The sequence below is a fragment of the Anolis sagrei genome, chromosome 5 (assembly GCF_037176765.1).
Source record: "Anolis sagrei isolate rAnoSag1 chromosome 5, rAnoSag1.mat, whole genome shotgun sequence".
Classification (NCBI taxonomy): Eukaryota; Metazoa; Chordata; class Lepidosauria; order Squamata; family Dactyloidae; genus Anolis; species Anolis sagrei.
In genome coordinates, this window is record NC_090025.1 from 70,395,675 (window position 1) to 70,413,568 (window position 17,894).

The 17,894-nt window shown below is 41.3% G+C and overlaps 1 protein-coding gene across 3 annotated transcripts in view; it reads right to left on the reverse strand.

The window, feature by feature from the left end:
- SLC7A2 (solute carrier family 7 member 2) overlaps window positions 1–12,883 on the reverse strand; it is a 62,671-nt gene extending 49,788 nt beyond the window's left edge. Inside the window, exon 1 of one of the 3 annotated variants that reach the window (XM_060778566.2) lies at window positions 12,761–12,883. The gene's annotated coding sequence lies outside the window, so the exon portion shown is untranslated. The remainder of the gene's footprint in view (window positions 1–12,760) is intronic. The other 2 variants (XM_060778563.2, XM_060778568.2) reach the window with 2 other exon arrangements.
- Between the last annotated feature and the right edge of the window lie 5,011 nt (window positions 12,884–17,894).

Sequence of the window (17,894 nt, forward strand, 5' to 3'; positions counted from 1 at the left end):
AATATGGACTGGTTGGATCTTCTCGGGGTCCAAGGTACTCTTAGAACTTCCCTCCAACACCACGGTTCAAAAGCATGTATCTTCTTTCGCTCAGCCCTCCCTATGGTCCAGTTCTCACATCCGTAGGTGACTATGGGGAATACCATTGCTTTAACTATGCAGAGCTTCGTTGCCAGTGTGATGTCTCTACTCTTCACTATTTTATCGAGATTGGACATTGCTCTCCTCCCAAGAAGTAAACGTCTCCTGATTTCCTGGCTGCAATGTGCGTCTGCCGTAATCTTTGCACCTAGATATACAAAGTCTGTCACTGCCTCCAGGTTTTCTGCCTCTATTTCCTAGTTGTCAATCATTCTTGTTGCCATAATCTTGGTTTCTTTGATGTTTAGCTGCAGCTTTTACACTTTCTTCTTTCACCTTGATTAGAAGGTTCCTCAGCTCCTCCTCGCTTTTGGCCATCAAAGTGGTGTCATCTGCATATCTAAGGTTGTTAATGTTTCTTCCAGAAATGTTTACCCCAGCCCTGCATTTGTCAAGCCCCGCATGCAAGTTGAATAGGTTGGGTGAGAGTATACAACTCTGCCATACGCCTTTCCCAATCTTGAACCAATCTGTTGTTCCATGGTCAGTTCTTAGTGTTGCTACTTGGCCCTTATACAGATTCCTCAGGAGAGAGATAAGGTGATTTGACATGGCCATACCACCAAGAAGTTGCCACAATCTATTATGATCCACATCATAGATAGAGCCTATCTATTATGATAGGCTTTAATAAAACAGAAATAGATGTTTTTCTGAAACTCCCTCCCTTTCTCCATTATCCAGTGGATATTGGCAATTTGGTCTCTTGTTCCTCTGCCTTTTCTAAAGCCAGCTTGTACATCTGGCAACTCTTGCTCCATGTATTGCTGGAGTCTTCCTTGCAGGATCTAACTATACATTACACACTCAAAAATACAATGAGATGAGTCTATTGTCCAGAAAGAAATGTTGATCCCCCTGGCATCTACATTTGGAAATCCAATTTTCTCAAAGCCCACAATGACTACATCTTGCCATCACTAAATAGCTCCCATTTTCACAAGCACAAGAACTACTCTGGTTTGTATTGCTCACATATCCCACCTCAATTGCCCCATTTATAAAGATACTCAATAGAAGAAGATATCATGTATCCAAATGGAAGGGTGTTCAGGGGACAACAAGAGAACATTTCCTAAGCTAATCCTTTCTATCAATATACTGCCTTCTTGTGGGTACATCTGAATTCTGCATATATACACACGTCTGTATTCTTTTTGGGGGGTGCAGCCCTGAATGGGGTGGATTTTTAGTTAAAACCCCATCAATATTTTAAGTTGGGTCATGAAGGACATGTGTGCCATATGTGGTCCAGATCCTTTAGGCTATGTAGGAACCTTTGTGGATCACACAAACATACACTGGCATTTAGACAGACAGACAGATAGATCAACCTTTGGTTCCTAGACATTATTCACATCGCCTGTTAAATTTCTGGTGTATAGAATAGAAAATGAGCTTGTTTAGACAAGCTAGATTATTGTGCCAAATCCCAAAAATGAGGTAACAGAAAAATGGCTTTATTCACTCACATCCTGAAAACATTTTAAGGAATTTTGATAGCAGAATATCAAATTCAATGCTAGACACTATCAAAAACAATAAAATAAGGTCACATTTGAACATCCTGTACCACATGGATTAAGAAAAACACAAAATTCAGGTTTTCACTGTCATATGTTATATTTTCAATTAGTCATAAAGCTTAACCGAAGGTTTAACTGCCACAGGAAAGTAGAGGGAAATTCCATTTAAAAGTGGAAGAAGTGTTAACAAAAGAATTTTGCTACATATATAAGTATACCTCAAACAAATACGCAGGTTAGCGCTGCACTACTTTTGTGTGGATAAGAATATGCAACATCGACAGTAATTTAATGCAAGTTCTGATCTTTATTTGGTTCAACGAACTAAGTGCAACCCCATCTGTCACTTCTTCCAGTAAAAACAGAAAAAAAACCCTCAGTCTAGTTGATAGTAACCTTATTTCCCACTTGCTGAAATCATGTTCTTATGCAATAAACTGGACATTCAGATAATGTAGTTTTAACTTGATTCAAAACTTAGATTTTAGATTTCAGTCAAGAAGAACAAAACTTTGTGGATGTAATATTGAATCAATAAGATTTAGGATTCAAGTTGCTTTTGTGACAAAAAACAGTTGGTATGTCCCCCAAAAAAGGGTATCCAGTAGGAAAAAAGTACCAGCTCTAAAACACAAAAGTCTTACCTTTATTCAGATGATAGTTATCACACATTACATATGATAGAATAACATTGTCAAAAGATATATATTTGTAGCTGTACTATGCCACTGTCTTAAGCTGTGTTACTAATAAATCTGCTTATGAATCTTAACACATAATCATGGTTTGCTTTCATTTATGAATATGGACTTTTTTTCAGACTCAATATATGCTGTTCGGTTTTACTGTTGAAAGAAGAACTGATGTCATATTTCAAATGTACATACATTAACCACTGGTCTTACTGAAATCAAAGGGACCTTAAATTGCAAGATCTCTTTCTTATGGTTTTCAAATCTGAATAGTAAAAACAAATTGTACTGCAATATCTTAAAACATGTTGCAAGCAGCACACACTCATAAATCATGCACTAAGGCAAAATTATATTTAAAACTCAGAAAAAATGTGGGTAAGTTGTATTCCATGTTAGATAACATAGGTCTTTGGTATCCACTGGAATTTGGTTCCATAGTCCTAAATGAATGCCAAAATCCATGGGTGCTCCAGTCCCATTATAACAGTGGTTCCCAACCTGTGGTCCGTGGACCACCATTGGTCGGCAAGAATGAAAATATGGTCCGTGGCCTCACCGTTACTGTACCGTTGCCTCAAAACAACGTGACAAGAGTGCCTGGTCTCATGAAACCTTCTTATAATGCTGAGACAACAGGTATATCGGGAGGGGAGAGGCCATCTACCCACGAAAGGTTACTACTACCACATCAGCTCTAGATTATTAAACATGGTTTCTGTGGACAAGCAGATGGCAACTACTGGATGGCATATGTTCTGTATCAGAAACTAGAGCTGATGTGGTGGTTCCAATGCAATTTTCTAAATCAGCACCCCAAATAACCAAACTGAATCCAAAGTTGGCCAAAAACCGATTCTTAACCCTTTTGGTACTTTTGCTGGAGATCCCTGGTCAAGTGGTCCCTGGTCAAAAAAAGGTTGGGAACCACTGCATTATAAAGTGGCACAGCATAAATTGGAAAAATCAAAGTTCGCTTTTTGGATTTAAAAAATAAAATCAAGTCATGGATGGTTGAATCTGTGGATACAGAATCCATTAATCTGGAGAGACAACTGTATTTGTTTATACTGCAAATTTCCAAGCTAAATCAATACTGTTCCAGCATCAATTACATGATGCTACTCAGACTATATGCATCTTCTTATATGCAGTTTGCCAACTTGCCAAAAAGTCCTGCTACCATCCCATAGCAAAAGAACCCGCTTCTTCCCTTCCTCTCACAATAATATTTAGCAGTCATATTGGCTCTTTGCATTGTTTAGCACTGTAAGAATAGTTTTGGGTGTTCTCTAAATATCAGCTTGAAACCTAAATAGAAAAAAACCCCTCAGTCTAAATCATATCTCATAACTACAATGTCACACAAAATAAATGTTAAGCATGCATTCAAATACCAGAGTTAGTAATCTCTGCAGTGTGGGTAAGACTTTGAAAGCCGATGTCAAAAAAAAAACCCCAAACTAAATCCACTCTCCTCAAAGGCAAATCTCACCCTCTTTAAGTATGATTTATAACAATCTTGCCTACTCTTTCATCAGAGACCTAATAGGGCTTGTTATCCTCTGCATGCTTTATTCTCAAGCCTTTGCACATGGGAGAAATAAAGATGTTGACATTAGTTTCCATCAGTTCAGAATTTAAAGCTTTTGCATAAAAAAGGGTGGCAAGAGTCCAGGGAACCATTTGCTTTTGACCATAAGATGAAAGAACAGAAGCAGCTACAGAAAAGAGAGAAGAAAGAAAGAAAAGACACAACTGCAGTCTCTTTTAGAAACAAATAGTTTTTTATGAGCAAGCCTATTATTGAATCAGTTACAGAAAAGTAAGTCATTTTAAACACTTCTGATCTTTTTTTAAAAAAATTCCTTGGATTATCCAATTATTTGATTTCATGTCAAAGGCATTTCATAAATAAATAAGAAACTGATAGAGAACAAGCAGCTAAATAATTTTAGACCAAAAATTGGCAACACTGATCGCATTGTCTGTAGCTTTAAACAGTTCTTCCTCTGTGCATGAGGCAGGACATTGTGGGCAGGCATTCCGATGATGAGCTGTTTGTTCTGCTCCACAATCACACAAGGTGGAGGATCCTTCTAGGTCAGTGGTTCCCAGCCTTTGGTCCTCCAGGGAATTCCTAACAACTGGTAAAATGGCTGTGATTTCTGGGAGATGGAGTCCAAAACAACTAGAGGACCATAGGTTGGGAACCACTGTCCTAGGTAGTGGCATTTTGACAGGTTGTCATTTGATCTGCCAAATCCACTTCTGAGTCTGTTCAGGGACTTCCAAGTTGCCCATTCTTGGTTTGCTCCTAGAGGAAGACCCTCGTGTAGGGCCATCCAGTTGGAATTGCCTGATTTTGCTGCCCACAGGGATACTCTTGCTATTGCTGGAGGAACATTTAGAGGAATTATAGTTCTCATGAAACTTTTCCTTGATTTACGTCTACTGGTAGGAGGCTGATAGCATGCAGTGGGTGGCTTTCACAGTGTTCAACCTTATTTCTCTCGCAGTTGGCAGCAACTTCCCATCACACATTGGGGGGGAGGGGGGGAATGCCAGCTAGCTTATAAAGTCTATCAGCATTGCTTTATAGTATCCAATTAAAAGTGCCTTTGATCAGATCTGGAAAAAGAAATTATATCCATTGTGACAAATTTGATATGACTTAACTGAAGCTCCATTGATTGATAGTGGTTCAACCCGCTGTGCCACCATGGCCCCATATCCCTAGTTAACATAGCCAATATATGCGATAACAGAAATTGTAGTCCAAACATCTGGACTACTTGCTCACCTACCCATCATTCATTACCCTAGAAAGATATCACATTAGCTTAGTGATTATACCAGTGAATTATACCACTTATTTTAAAAATACATGAAAGCTAAGTCCATCTTATATTTTATAATCACTGTACAATAAAAACAAATAAACACAAAAGACTGAGAAAAGTATGGTTGAAAACTTCATTAACCAGTTTAATCTCATAATAGTATTTTTTTATTTTTTTGGCCGTGCATCACCCACACTATAATGAAAATTGAGTGCTCATATTTAACTCCAAGACCTATATTTTAAGCACTGAAACTCCAACCATCCTTCCACCCCCAATGCCATTTGTCTGTGTATACTATATACTTAATACAGCTTCAGGTCTGCATTAGCCTACTGACACCCAAATCCTAGAACATATTTGTCTAAAAATAGGGTTGCAACAGTGTTAACTGCTGCATATCCTATGTTAACTGTTGCAGAACAAGCAGAAATCCATGTATTGCAGCACTTTCCTGAACATGCAGGTGCAGTAAGAGAGAAAGCACTGCATGTTGAATTTCAGCTTAAAATGCAACTGTTTTACTACAGAGGTCAAACCAGAAATACCTGTTTGAAAGCAAGTAGCACCAGTTTTGAACAGAATTTTCTTCCAAGTATGCATACCTATGACTAAAGTAGCAAAGTATGAAGGTAATGGTAGAAATTCTAGATATTTGAATTTGGCAAACTTTCTAATTTCTATCTGCTAGAACTGGCTGCAGGGGTGGAAGGGAAAGGGAGGGGAGGGAGGGGGAATGAAGGAAAAAGAGAAGGAAGGACAAAAGGGAGGAAGGGAAGGATGGAAGGAGAAGAGGGAGAGAGGGAAGGAGGGAGGAGAGAGGGAAGGAAGGAAAGACAAATGAGAAGGAAGCATGAAAGGGTGGAAGGGAAAGATGGAAAGAAGGAAGGAAGGAAAAAGAGAAGGAATTGAAGAACGAAAGGGAGGAAGGGAAGGATGGAAGGAGAAGAGAGAGGGAAGAAAGAGGGAAGAAAGGAAAGACAAATGAGAAGGAAGCATGAAAGGGTAGAAGGGAAGGATAGAAGGAAAAAGGAAGGAAAAAGAAAAGGAAGGAAGAATAAAAGGGAAGAAGGGAAGGATGGAAGGAGAAAGAGGGAGAGAGGAAGGAGGGAGGAAAGACGGAAAGACAAATAAGAAGAAAACTTGAAGGGGTGAAAGGGGAGGGAGGGAGGAAGGAAAAAAGGAAAAAGAGAAGGAAGGACAAAAGGGAGGAAGGGAAGGGTGGAAGGAGAAGGAGAGAGGTAAGAACAGAGGGAAAAGGGAAGGAATGAAAGACAAATGAGAAGGAAGCATGGAAGGGAAGGATGGAAGGAAAGAAGGAAGGAAGGAAGGACGAAAGGGCGGAAGGGAAGAAAAGAAGGCGAAGGGGGGAGAGAGGGAAGGAGCTAAGAAAGTGGGAAGGAAGGAAAGACAAAAGGGAAGAAAGAAAGGAGAAAGAGATGGAGGAAAGACAGAAGTAAGGACGAAAGATTGGAAGGGAAGGATGGAAGGAGAAAGGGAGGGAAGGAGAAAAGAAAAAAGGAAGGAAAGACAAAAGAAAGGGAAGAACAAAAGGGTGGACAGGAAGAAAAAACAGGGAGGGAAGGAGGAAGAAAAGAGAGAAGGAAGGATAGGATGGTGAGAGAGAGGAGGGCCTGAGAAAAGAGCCCAAGGGGGCGCATCCTGCCCCCGGGCCTAGGTTTGCCCATACTTGTTCTAGAATGTAGATCTGGAATATATCCATGGGAAGCAACTTACTTAACATGGTTAATGTGTTGTCAGAAGGATAAAGTATATCCATCTATGTTTGATGGATATACTTTATCCTTCAGCAAGATTCACAAATACTTGGTTTTCTCACCATTACTATACTTTCATCTGGCTTAGAAATCCATGCTTGCCTTGAAAAACATAATGTGCAAAGGGGCCCAGCTAAGAGTGAATGCCTGCCTTTTTCAGCCCACATTTCCACAGAATACAAGCTGTTCAAGAAAGCAGCACCAGCTGCTTGCTTTGTTGACTTGCAGCCAATTTTGATTCCACTCAAAAATGTCTTGTCAAGAGACCAAAAAATGCAAATACAAGAAAGAAGGGTTCCAGCAGGAATGTACTCCGCTGTCTTGTTGCCTAAGGAAATGCACCATGGGTGATAGTCAGAGCTACATAAATGATGTGACCCTTGTTTGTTGTGTTACTAAACTTCTCCATTATTCATCTTTCTTCAAAAGGTAACACAAATAAAATAAATATAAAAATTGGGAGAGAAATCTAACACTAAAACCTCTGGTAGATGCTGACAATCTGACAATGCAGCCACTTGCTGAAAACATAGCCATAGAATAACTGAGAAGATCTCAAAGATGGACAGGTTTCAATCTTGGAATATTAGCTTTGTTTTCCATACTAATCAGTATTCACCTATTTGTCAATCTAACAGGATTGACATATTGTGAACATTGCCCTCTCCAATGCCAGAGATACAGCTTAATGGTGTAACATTAGAAAATGTTGACCATTTCCGCTACCTTGGCAGCCACTTCTCCACCAAAGTCAACATCAACACCGAAATACAACACCGCCTGATCTCTGCAAGTGCAGCATTTTTCCAAATGAAGCAGAGAATGTTCGAGGATCGGGACATCCGTAGGGAGACCAAGGTGCTTGTTTATAAAGCTATTGTCCTCCCAACCCTGCTGTATGCCTGCGAAACGTGGACTGTTTACAGATGTCACATGCAACTCCTAGAATGATTCCATCAGCGCTGCCTCCGGAAAATCCTGCAACTTTCTTACGGAAAAAAGCGAACAAATGTCAGCATGCTGGAAGAAGCAAAGACCACCAGAATTAAAGTGATAGTCCTCTGCCATCAACTCCGCTGGACTGGCCACGTTGCCTGGATGCCTGACCACCGTCTCCCAAAGCAGTTGCTCTACTCCGAACTCAAGAATGGAAAATGGAATGTTGGTGAACAGGAAAAGGGATTTAAAGATGGGCTCAAAGTCAACCTTTAAAACTCTGGCATAGACACTGAGAACTAGGAAGCCCTGGCCTGTGAGTGCTCCAGCTGGAAGTCAGCTGTGACCAGCAGTGCTGCAGAATTTGAGGAGGCGCGAATGGAGGGTGAGACAAACGTGCCAAGAGGAAGGTGCATCAAGCCAACCCCAACCGGTACCACCTTCCACCTGGAAACCAATGCCCTCACTGCGGGAGACAATGCAGATCAAGAATAGATCTGCATCTATTCTTGATCACCTACAGACCCACCCTGCAGGATTATCCTACTCGGACAATGAGAGATCGCCTAAGTAAGTAAGTATTGTGAACATTAAAATAAAGCCCAGAGTTCACAGTCAAGTGTTAAATACAAGTGTTATATGACCCGAAATAAGAAGTATTTGTGAAACTACCACAAATTGCCAGAAGATTGTCTAGCAGATCAAAAGTGGGAAACTTTTAGCCCTTCAGATCTTTCAGATGTATATTTCTACAATGCCTTACCACATAACATGCTGGTTGGAGTTTTGAAACTAAACATCCAAAACATCTGGAGAGCCAAAGGCTTCCTGACTCTTGTAGTAGATATTGATATATATTTTCCCCATTCATCTGGAAGGTGGCAAGGACTTAGCTTCTCTGACATAGCAACTGTGTAGTGACTTCTAATGCTACTCCCACCATACCAGAAAGTCAAGTCATGATGAACAAATAACTAATATTCACCAATTATATTATCTCTCAAAGAGTTTTCGCATTTGGGAAGTTGAACAACAGAGCAACTGTAGTCAATTATTCTGTAAAATCAAAAACATCCTCCTACAGTCCTAAATGACTATTTCTACTGGTCTGGATCAACCCATAAACAACCACAACTTTGTCAAGAGAGTTGTATACATGGGTGAAAAAAATCGTACTCACTTTCTATCTGGTGCTGGCATAAGACATTATGTTCTTGAGGATTCTGATCTAATTCAGTTCTTTTTCACTTCTGAGGGATTAAATCCAAGTTTAAAAGATTGACCTTGTATTCTGCACTTTTCTGGAAAACATAGGTTATTTTATATATGCCGCCAGTCAGATTTGGCTTCAGTGTTGAGCTAGAAGATGGGGTTTGGGGTGGGGAAGTGAGACAGGTAAATGTGATGTCCTCTAATCTTTCCCACCATGAAATTCTACTCATTTCCATTTTGCCAGCATCTGATTTCCTTTATTTTTAAAAGGTGTATATGTGTGGATCTTCAAAAAAATAAAGGTAATCAGATGCTGGCATTTTAAAGGTATATATGTGTGGATGGCGCTCCCAGTGGCACAGGTTCGAATCCAGGGAGCGGTGTGAGCTTCCATTGTTAGCCCCAGCTTCTGCCAACCTAGCAGTTTGAAAACATGCAAATATGAGTAGATCAATAGGTACAACTCTGGCGGGAAGATAACAGTGCTCCATGTAGTCATGCTGGCCATATGACCTTGGAGGTGTGTATGGACAACGCCGGCTCTTCGGCTTTGAAATAGAGATGAGCACCAACCCCCAGAGTTGGACACGACTGAACTTAATGTTAGGGGAAAACCTTTACCTATGTATGGATACCTGCATTTAGATATTAGCCACTTTAATAGGATGGCTAATGCTCCATCAAGACATACATGGACTATGGATTTTGGAAAACTATCATAGATGTTTTTTGTCGTGTAAGGAGCAACTTGAGAAATTGCAAGTCGCTTCTGGTGTGAGAGAATTGGCCGTCTGCAAGGACATTGCCCAGGGGACACCTGGATGTTGTGATGTTTTACCACCCCTGTGGGAGGCTTCTCTCATGTCCCCGCATGAAGAGATGGAGTTGATAGAGGGAGCTCATCCGCACTCTCCCTGGATCCTTAGGACACACTAGCTTTGGCCTACTGACTCTAACAGGCTTTGGCCTTTTCTTTCAGTGCTTGACTCACACTTTTGTAGTAAAAAAATGCCCAGTTAATTTTTAATATTTCTGACACCTTCATGGTAGAATGAATGCATCATGACACCACTTTGTCATGGCTCAAAGCTATGGAATCCTGGGAGCTGTAGTGAAGCACCAGAACCCTTTTGGCACAGAAGGTAAAAGAACTTACAAAACTACAACTCCCACTATTCCATTACATTGAGCCATGCCAGGTGACACGATGTCAAACTGCATTAATTCCACCGTGTAGATGCACCCAGAGAGAACAAAGTTGGTAGCATAACCTTTCGTAACCTACTTCCTCTGAATGTGGTACTACTAAGCTTGCGATCGTTTCTCCTGGCAGGATTCCCGATTCTCTTACGAGCTGCACAATGGAAAAAGGTTCATCAAGTGCTCCACTTTGCCAGTACATAAGTTCATGACAGGAGAAGGCATGTTTGTTGAAAATCTGCCTGCTATGCAGCTATTTATGGCACAGGACTTCTGGGCCGGAGGGGGGCAGTTGCCCTACATGGCATTTCACAGCAAAGACATTGGCAAGAGTGCATTGGGAAGAAGGACCATGAATATCAGCCATTCCTCTGATTGTTATTATTCGCAGAGGGGGTTAAGAGTCTTGCAACTCCTTTTCCTTTTCCGACATCCCCCTTTCCACGTGCTTTCTTCATGAATGGATGTGTCACGGCTGCAGAACAGGGAGTCCTGTCAAAATGCACGTTCTTTGCCATTCTCTCATCCATATAGACAGACCGCAGGTGCCCAGAGAGAGCAGGTCTTGCTCCCAGCAGGAGTTGATTCTCATCTCACCCCCTTTTCTTTTCTTTTGAAGAGAGGTGCTTGGAAGGTTGCAGCTACACTAAAGAATGAATACAGTTCAACACCACTTTAACTGCCATGTCTCAGTGCTATTGAATCTCAGGAGTTGTCGTTTGGTGAGGCACCAGCATCCTTTTCTAGAGAAAGCGTGCAAAATTGCAGTTTCCAAAATTTCACAGCATTGACTCACCATGGCAGTTGAAGTGGTGTCAAACTGCATCCATTCCGCAATGTAGATGCACCCTTAAGATTGCTGGGGTGATGTAGTGGTTTGTGGATTGGACTAGGGATGCATCTGCACTGGGGAATTAATGCAGTTTGACACCACTTTGACTGCCAGGGCTCAAGACTACGAATTGTGCTTTTACATGGTGTTTAGTCTTGTTTGCTACTGATCAGCTTCACCAAACTACAAATTCCAGGATCCCACAGCAAAGAGCCAGGACTGTTAAAGTGATGTTGAACTGCATCAATTCTACAGAGTAGATGCAGCTTCCACACAATTGCATAAAATCCACATTGAAATGGATGCTATAGCAATGTGGACTCAAATAATCCAGTTCAAAGCAGATATTGTGGATTATCTGTTGTGCATAGCGGGTTGCAGTCAGGTCCAATGCAGAAGACACAATAACAATCCACACAAGCAAGAGGAAAATGAACAGAATATCTTTACTCTTATCAGCAGAGTTAAAACTTGAGTGTTGCAAACAAAAAAAGCAAACAGTGCAACAAACTCACATAGTCCTTGTAAGCAATACAAAATAAGGCTTCTTCAGCTTCATCCAAATGAGAGAGCAATACAAATGGTTGAGCATAATGCCTGAGCAAAGGCTCCTCAGAGCAAAGCTGAACTGTATTCTAAAATCCATACAGTTATACCCCACCGGATGTGGTCCAAACTTACTAGTTGACCTACAATAGCAGCTGAACACAATAATCAACAGTATAAGGCTTTCTTTAACACACATACATACTTGATCCTATTACAACTTACTGTAACATTATATGCCTTGATATTCTGGGTTATATGGCTGTGTGGAAGGCCTCCCAGAATATCAAGGCAGAATGAACCACAATGCTTTGAATGGATTAAGTCCACACTGCCATATATTCCAGTTCAAAGCAGATGTTGGATTTTATTCAGCTGTGTGGAAGGGGTCCTAGTCCCTCCTAGGATGCAATCTACACTGCAAGATTAATAATAATAATAATAATAATAATAATAATAATAGTATTAATTTATACCCTGCCACCGTCTCCCCAAAGGGGACTCGGGGCGGCTAACATGAGGCCAAGCCCAAAAATAATACAGCAAAGTTAGACACGAAACAACAGAAAAATTACATCAAATACAAAATACATAAAGTAAAAATAAAAATAAAAAAATAAACAGTGCAAAATAACATAATAAAATCAAACAGAAAGGGCGGACCGAATGCATGAGGTAAAATGTTAAATGTTAAAACTTTAAATGCAATGTGATACTACTTTTAACTGCTATGCCTCAATGTTATGGAATTATGGGAGTTGTAGTTTTGCAAAGCACTGAAAAAAAAACCACAACTCCCAGGAATCTATAGCATTGAGCCATGTCAGCCGAAGTGGTGTCAAACTGCATTAATCCTGTAGTACAGATGCACCTTGGGTTCAAACCCCTTTTCTGATGAGCAATAACAGCTTTTGCCAAGCAAACCAGATATAGCAAGGAGTCTCCTGAAGTTGGAACCACACACAACAACCCACAAGAGCCTATATGGAGAAAAGGAGGTTAAAAGAAAAGGGAAGAGAAGGAAATGAGAAGGCGAGGAGGAATTTCCACTCACTGGAGCCGGGCGGCGAGGGCGATGGTGGGAGCAAGAGGCTGGCTTTGGATGAGGTGGAGGAGAATCCTTGTTGGTGGCTCGACTTCCCGCGCTCAACGAGCGCGCCAAAAACAGTTCTCCAGGAGTTGCCCCTAGCCACGCCCCCTCATTAGCATCGCCCCGCCCATTACAGCGATAGTAGCCGCCCCTCGCTTTCCCTCCTTCTCTTTCCCCCACTCTCCCTGGCGCGAGCTCCTGGCTTGCTTTCCTGACCAATGGGGAGAGGGGGCGGGGCCTCCTGCCCACAGCAGGTCTCAAGGGGAGGGGCGGGGAGCTGGGCTTAGTTTGTCCTAAATGCCCTGTCTGATTTTGGAAGCTAAATAGGGTCGGCCCTGGTTCATACTTGGAGGGGAGCCCGCTTAGTTAATGCCATGATCCCTTAATACAGTTCCTCATGTTGTGGTGACCCCCAACCATAACATTATTTTCGTTGCTACTTCATTACTGGAATTTTGCTATTGTTATGAATTGTAATATAAATATCTGATATGCAGGATGGATTTTCATTCACTGTACCAAATTTGGCACAAATACCCAATATGCCAAAAATTCAATAATTATGAGGTTGGGGGTGTATTTGATTTTGTCATTTGGGAGTTGCAGTTGCTGGGATTTATAGTTCACCTACAATCAAAGTGCATTCTGAACTCCACCGACAATGGAATTGAACCAAACTTGGTACACAGAACTCCCATGACCAACAGAAAATACTGGAAGGGTTTGGTGGGCATTGATCTTGAGTTTTGGAGCTATAGTTCACCTACATCCAGAGAGCACTGTGGACTGAAGCAATGATGGATCTCGACCAAACTTGGCACGAATCCTCAATATGCCCAAATGTTAACATTGGTGGAGTTTGAGGGAAATAGACCTTGACATTTGGGAGTTGTAATTGCTGGGATTTATAGTTCACCTACAATCAAAGAGCATTCTAAACCCACAGGTCTGTAGCCAGGATTTTGTTTCGGGGGGAGCTGAGTTTGATTCGGGGTGGGGGGGGGCTGAGTCTGAGTGAAAGAGGGTCTACCTTAGCAAACCTTTTGTATCGTTACCCCAATACCCCCCCATGCATATGGGATATATTGAGCATGGTGATCAGATCATGATATGAATAAACATAACAGTTTAAATAATGTACCAGTAAGGCCTTCTCACGGACCACCATGAGAATTTCGGGGCGGGGGCTGAAGCCCCCCAAGCACCCCCCCCCCCCCCCGGCCGGCTACATGCCTGCCCACCAGTAATAGAATTGGGTCAAACTTCCCACACAGAGATCCCCATGACCAACAGAAAATACTGGAGGGATTTGGGATGAATTTATAGTGATTTAGGGGAGATGTAGTTCACCTACATCCGGAGAGTGACTATACCAAAGGGATTCCAAAACCATCAGAAATATGTGTTTTCCGATGGTCTTTGGCGACCCCTCTGAAACCACCTTGCGATCCCCCCCCCAGGGGTCCCGACCCCCAGGTTGAGAAACATTGCACTAGGCGCTAGGGATATGCAATCCATTAACAAAATGGTTCAAACATCATTACAAAACTGGGAGGGGGCAGGCATTTTGTTTCTAAAGTGTTTTTAAAATATAGTTAGTGAAAAATTGGTTATTACAAGAAGACTAATGAAATTACTTGATTTGCAGGATTTTTTGGAGGCAACACTGATGGAATCGTTCCAGGAGTTGAGTGTGACATCTGTAGACAGTAGGCCTGGGTAACAACGGAAAAATTTGTTTCTAAAATCGATTTGTATTTGGGGTTTTTTTTTGTTTCGATATTTAAAATAATTACAAAATTTTCCTTTTAAAAAGTTCGATATTTACAAAATTTCGTAAATGTGAAAAAAATTACAAAACATTAACGAATCGATTTCCGAAACAATAACGAATCGATTCGTTAATGGCGGACGCGACCGCGAAATACGCTAAAAAACCTCCAAAAACTTCTGAAGCTTCCCTCTCCCTCTGTTGTTGACTGTTGGTGTGATATTATAATTTTTTTTCACTAATTAAACAAAAAACTTGCCCCAGACATGCGGAAATAATAACGAAACGACCTCAGAACAATAACGAAACGAATACAATAACGAAATACGAAGCATTTACAAAACGTGTTTAAAAATTCGTTTTTTAAAAAAATTGCTCCAGAATGGTTCGTTATCGTTTTGTAATTGGAAAAATTAACGAATTATTAACGAATTACGAATTAACAAAACGAAACCGCCCAGCCCTAGTAGACAGTCCACGTTTCATAAGCATATAGTAAGGTTGGGAAGAAGTAGCTTTATAAACAAGCACCTTGGTCTCCCTATGGATGTCCCGATCCTCAAACACTCTCTGCTTCATTCGGAAAAATGCTGCACTCACAGAGCTCGGGCAGTGTTGGATTTCAGTGTCAATGTTGATTTTTGTGGAGAGGTGGCTGCCAAGGTAGCAGAAATGGTCGTTTTCTAATGTTACACCATTAAGCTGTATTTTTGGCATTGCAGAGGGATTGGCTGGTGACTGCTGGAAGAGCACTTTGGTTTTCTCGATTTTCAATGACAGGCCAAGCTTCTTGTATGCTTCACCAAAGGTGTTTAGAGTGGCTTGTAGGTCTTCTTCTGAATGCGCACAGACAGTATATTGGAGTTCTATAACAGATGTTGTTATGACCTTGGCTTTGGCTTTCAGTTTGCTGAGGTTAAATAGCTTACCATCTGTCCAATAGATGATTTCCACTCTGGTGGGAAGCTTGTAGGTCTTCTTCTGAATGCACACAGACTACGTTATCATCAGCATATTGGAGTTCTATAAGACGTTGTGACCTTGGTTTTGGCTTTCAGTTTGCCCTGAGCCAAAGCCCAATGTCAAACCATTAGGCCAAGCTGGTTCCATCTTCCACCTATTCAGCAATAATATCTAGAAGGAATTGAACCTAAAACACACTGTCGGCTTTAATTGGTCTAAAAAAATGTTCCAATAGAAGATCAAAGCCCCCATCTAACTTGGAAGGCTTACCCTGCTTATTCTTTCAGTTCAAATCCTTATTGTCATGAGCCATCAGACGCTCACACATCTTAGGTCTCGTCTAGATACATTTCAAGCGCAGTGTTATAATCCCTAGTCTGAATAAATGTTGGACAACGCAGTGAAGTCCTTTGATTCCTTCGTTCAGAATGAGCACGAGGTCCCCTCATATGACCTCAGCTATAAAAGCAAAAATGTTCTGTTACTCTCATTAAAATTATTCATTCCTTTATATGACTTGTAATTATGTATTTTACTGTACTCAGTTTTCATCTTGCCTGTGTTCTTTCTATATGGCTAAAACACAGAGGTGTTTTTTCCCCATATTAGGAGCGACTTGAGAAATTGCAAGTCGCTTCTGGTGTGAGAGAATTGGCAGTCTGCAAGGATGTTGCCCAGGAGACACCAGGATGTTTTGATGTTTTTACCATCCTTGTGGGAGACTTCTCTCATGTCCCCGCATGGGGAGCCAGAGCTGACAAAGGGAGCTCATCCACGCTCTCCCCGGATTTGAACCTGCAACCTGTCGGTCTTCAGTCCTGCTGGCACACAGGGGTTTAATCCACTGCACCACTGGGAGCTCCAACAAATGGTTATAGGCCAAGTATTCAGCACAATTAAACAAGAATGCAGAAAAAATGCTCCTTGTTCCCTAAAAAGAATTGTCAAATGTATCACATTGGTTAGCTTAAAAATTTCCTTAAAACATCATCTCAACACCCTATTTGTCTCTAGCTCAAATGAGTTACCTTCTGTAATGATCATTTTTGAAGATGAGCTAATTTGTGTCGTTGTCACTTTGTTGCCATATTGGGCCCATAGTATCCACTGGGGATTGGATCTAGGATTCTCAGTGTGTTGTCTGAAAGGGGATCCCCAAAAAGTTACTGCAGTACAGGAATGACTCAGAGTTATACCGACAGCTCCTCATTCCTTTCTCACCAATTGATTAATTCAGAGAAGGCTGCAGCTAAAGTCCCGATCCCATGCGCAACACAATGGACTTCTCCTTTGGAAAAGTTAAACCCATCAGTATGGAATGGCCACCCATTTTCCCACCAAGGAAACCTGCCCCTCTGCCAACCCTCAGGCAGAAAGGGGGGCATGGATACAGGAGATGGACTCAATAATTCATCTCGCTAAACTGTACACAAACCACAAACTCCAAACCTTGCAACCACACATGGACTTTGGAACCAATAAGGTTGCAAATTATAATTTGCACCAATCATAGGAATTCACTGCTCTCAAATGTCTATAAAATGTCCATGCTTGTAACTATGGATTATGTTGGCTTTGGGAAACTTTCCCTTGTCACCCTTCCTTGGCCAACAGAGCAATAAGTGATATTTGATCTTGCCCTCGATCTCTGCATATCTCTATTGGAACTGATTGGAATTGGTATGCCAGGAAATGGAGATGTGATTTTGGACATCATGTGGATACCAAAATCTGTAGGTGCTCAAGTTTTTTTTAATATACAAAGGTGTAGTAAAATAGCGTACTTTGTATACAAAATTCCAAAATTAAGATGCGCTTTGTGTGTATGTGTGTGTGTGTATATATATATGAGCTCCCGGTGGCACAGCAGATTAAACTGTTGAGCTGCTGAACTTGCTGACTGGAAGGTCAGCAGTTAGAATCCAGGGAGGGGAATGAGCTCCCACTGTTAGCACCAGCTTCTGTCAAACTAGCAGTTTGAAAACATGCAAATGTGAGTAGATCAATAGATACTGCTTCAGTGGGATGGTAACAGCATTCCATGCAGACATGCCAGCCACATGCCCTAGGAGGCATCTATGGACAACACTGGCTCTTTGGCTTAGAAATGGAGATGAGCACCACCTTGTTCCATAAACTGATGGCCAGCATTATGAATCGGGCCTAGAGGCACATTTAGGAAACTTCAGGAAATCAGTAAATGCTGGAATGTATAAAGCACATTGCAGAATGCTACACTATTCTGAGACATCTTATAGATTGGACTCACATAATGCACATTCTAGTAATCAGTCTGAAATATAGGGATGACAATGGCCAGATGACAGACAAAATGGAAGAATGACATTGCTGGCTCACCACCCA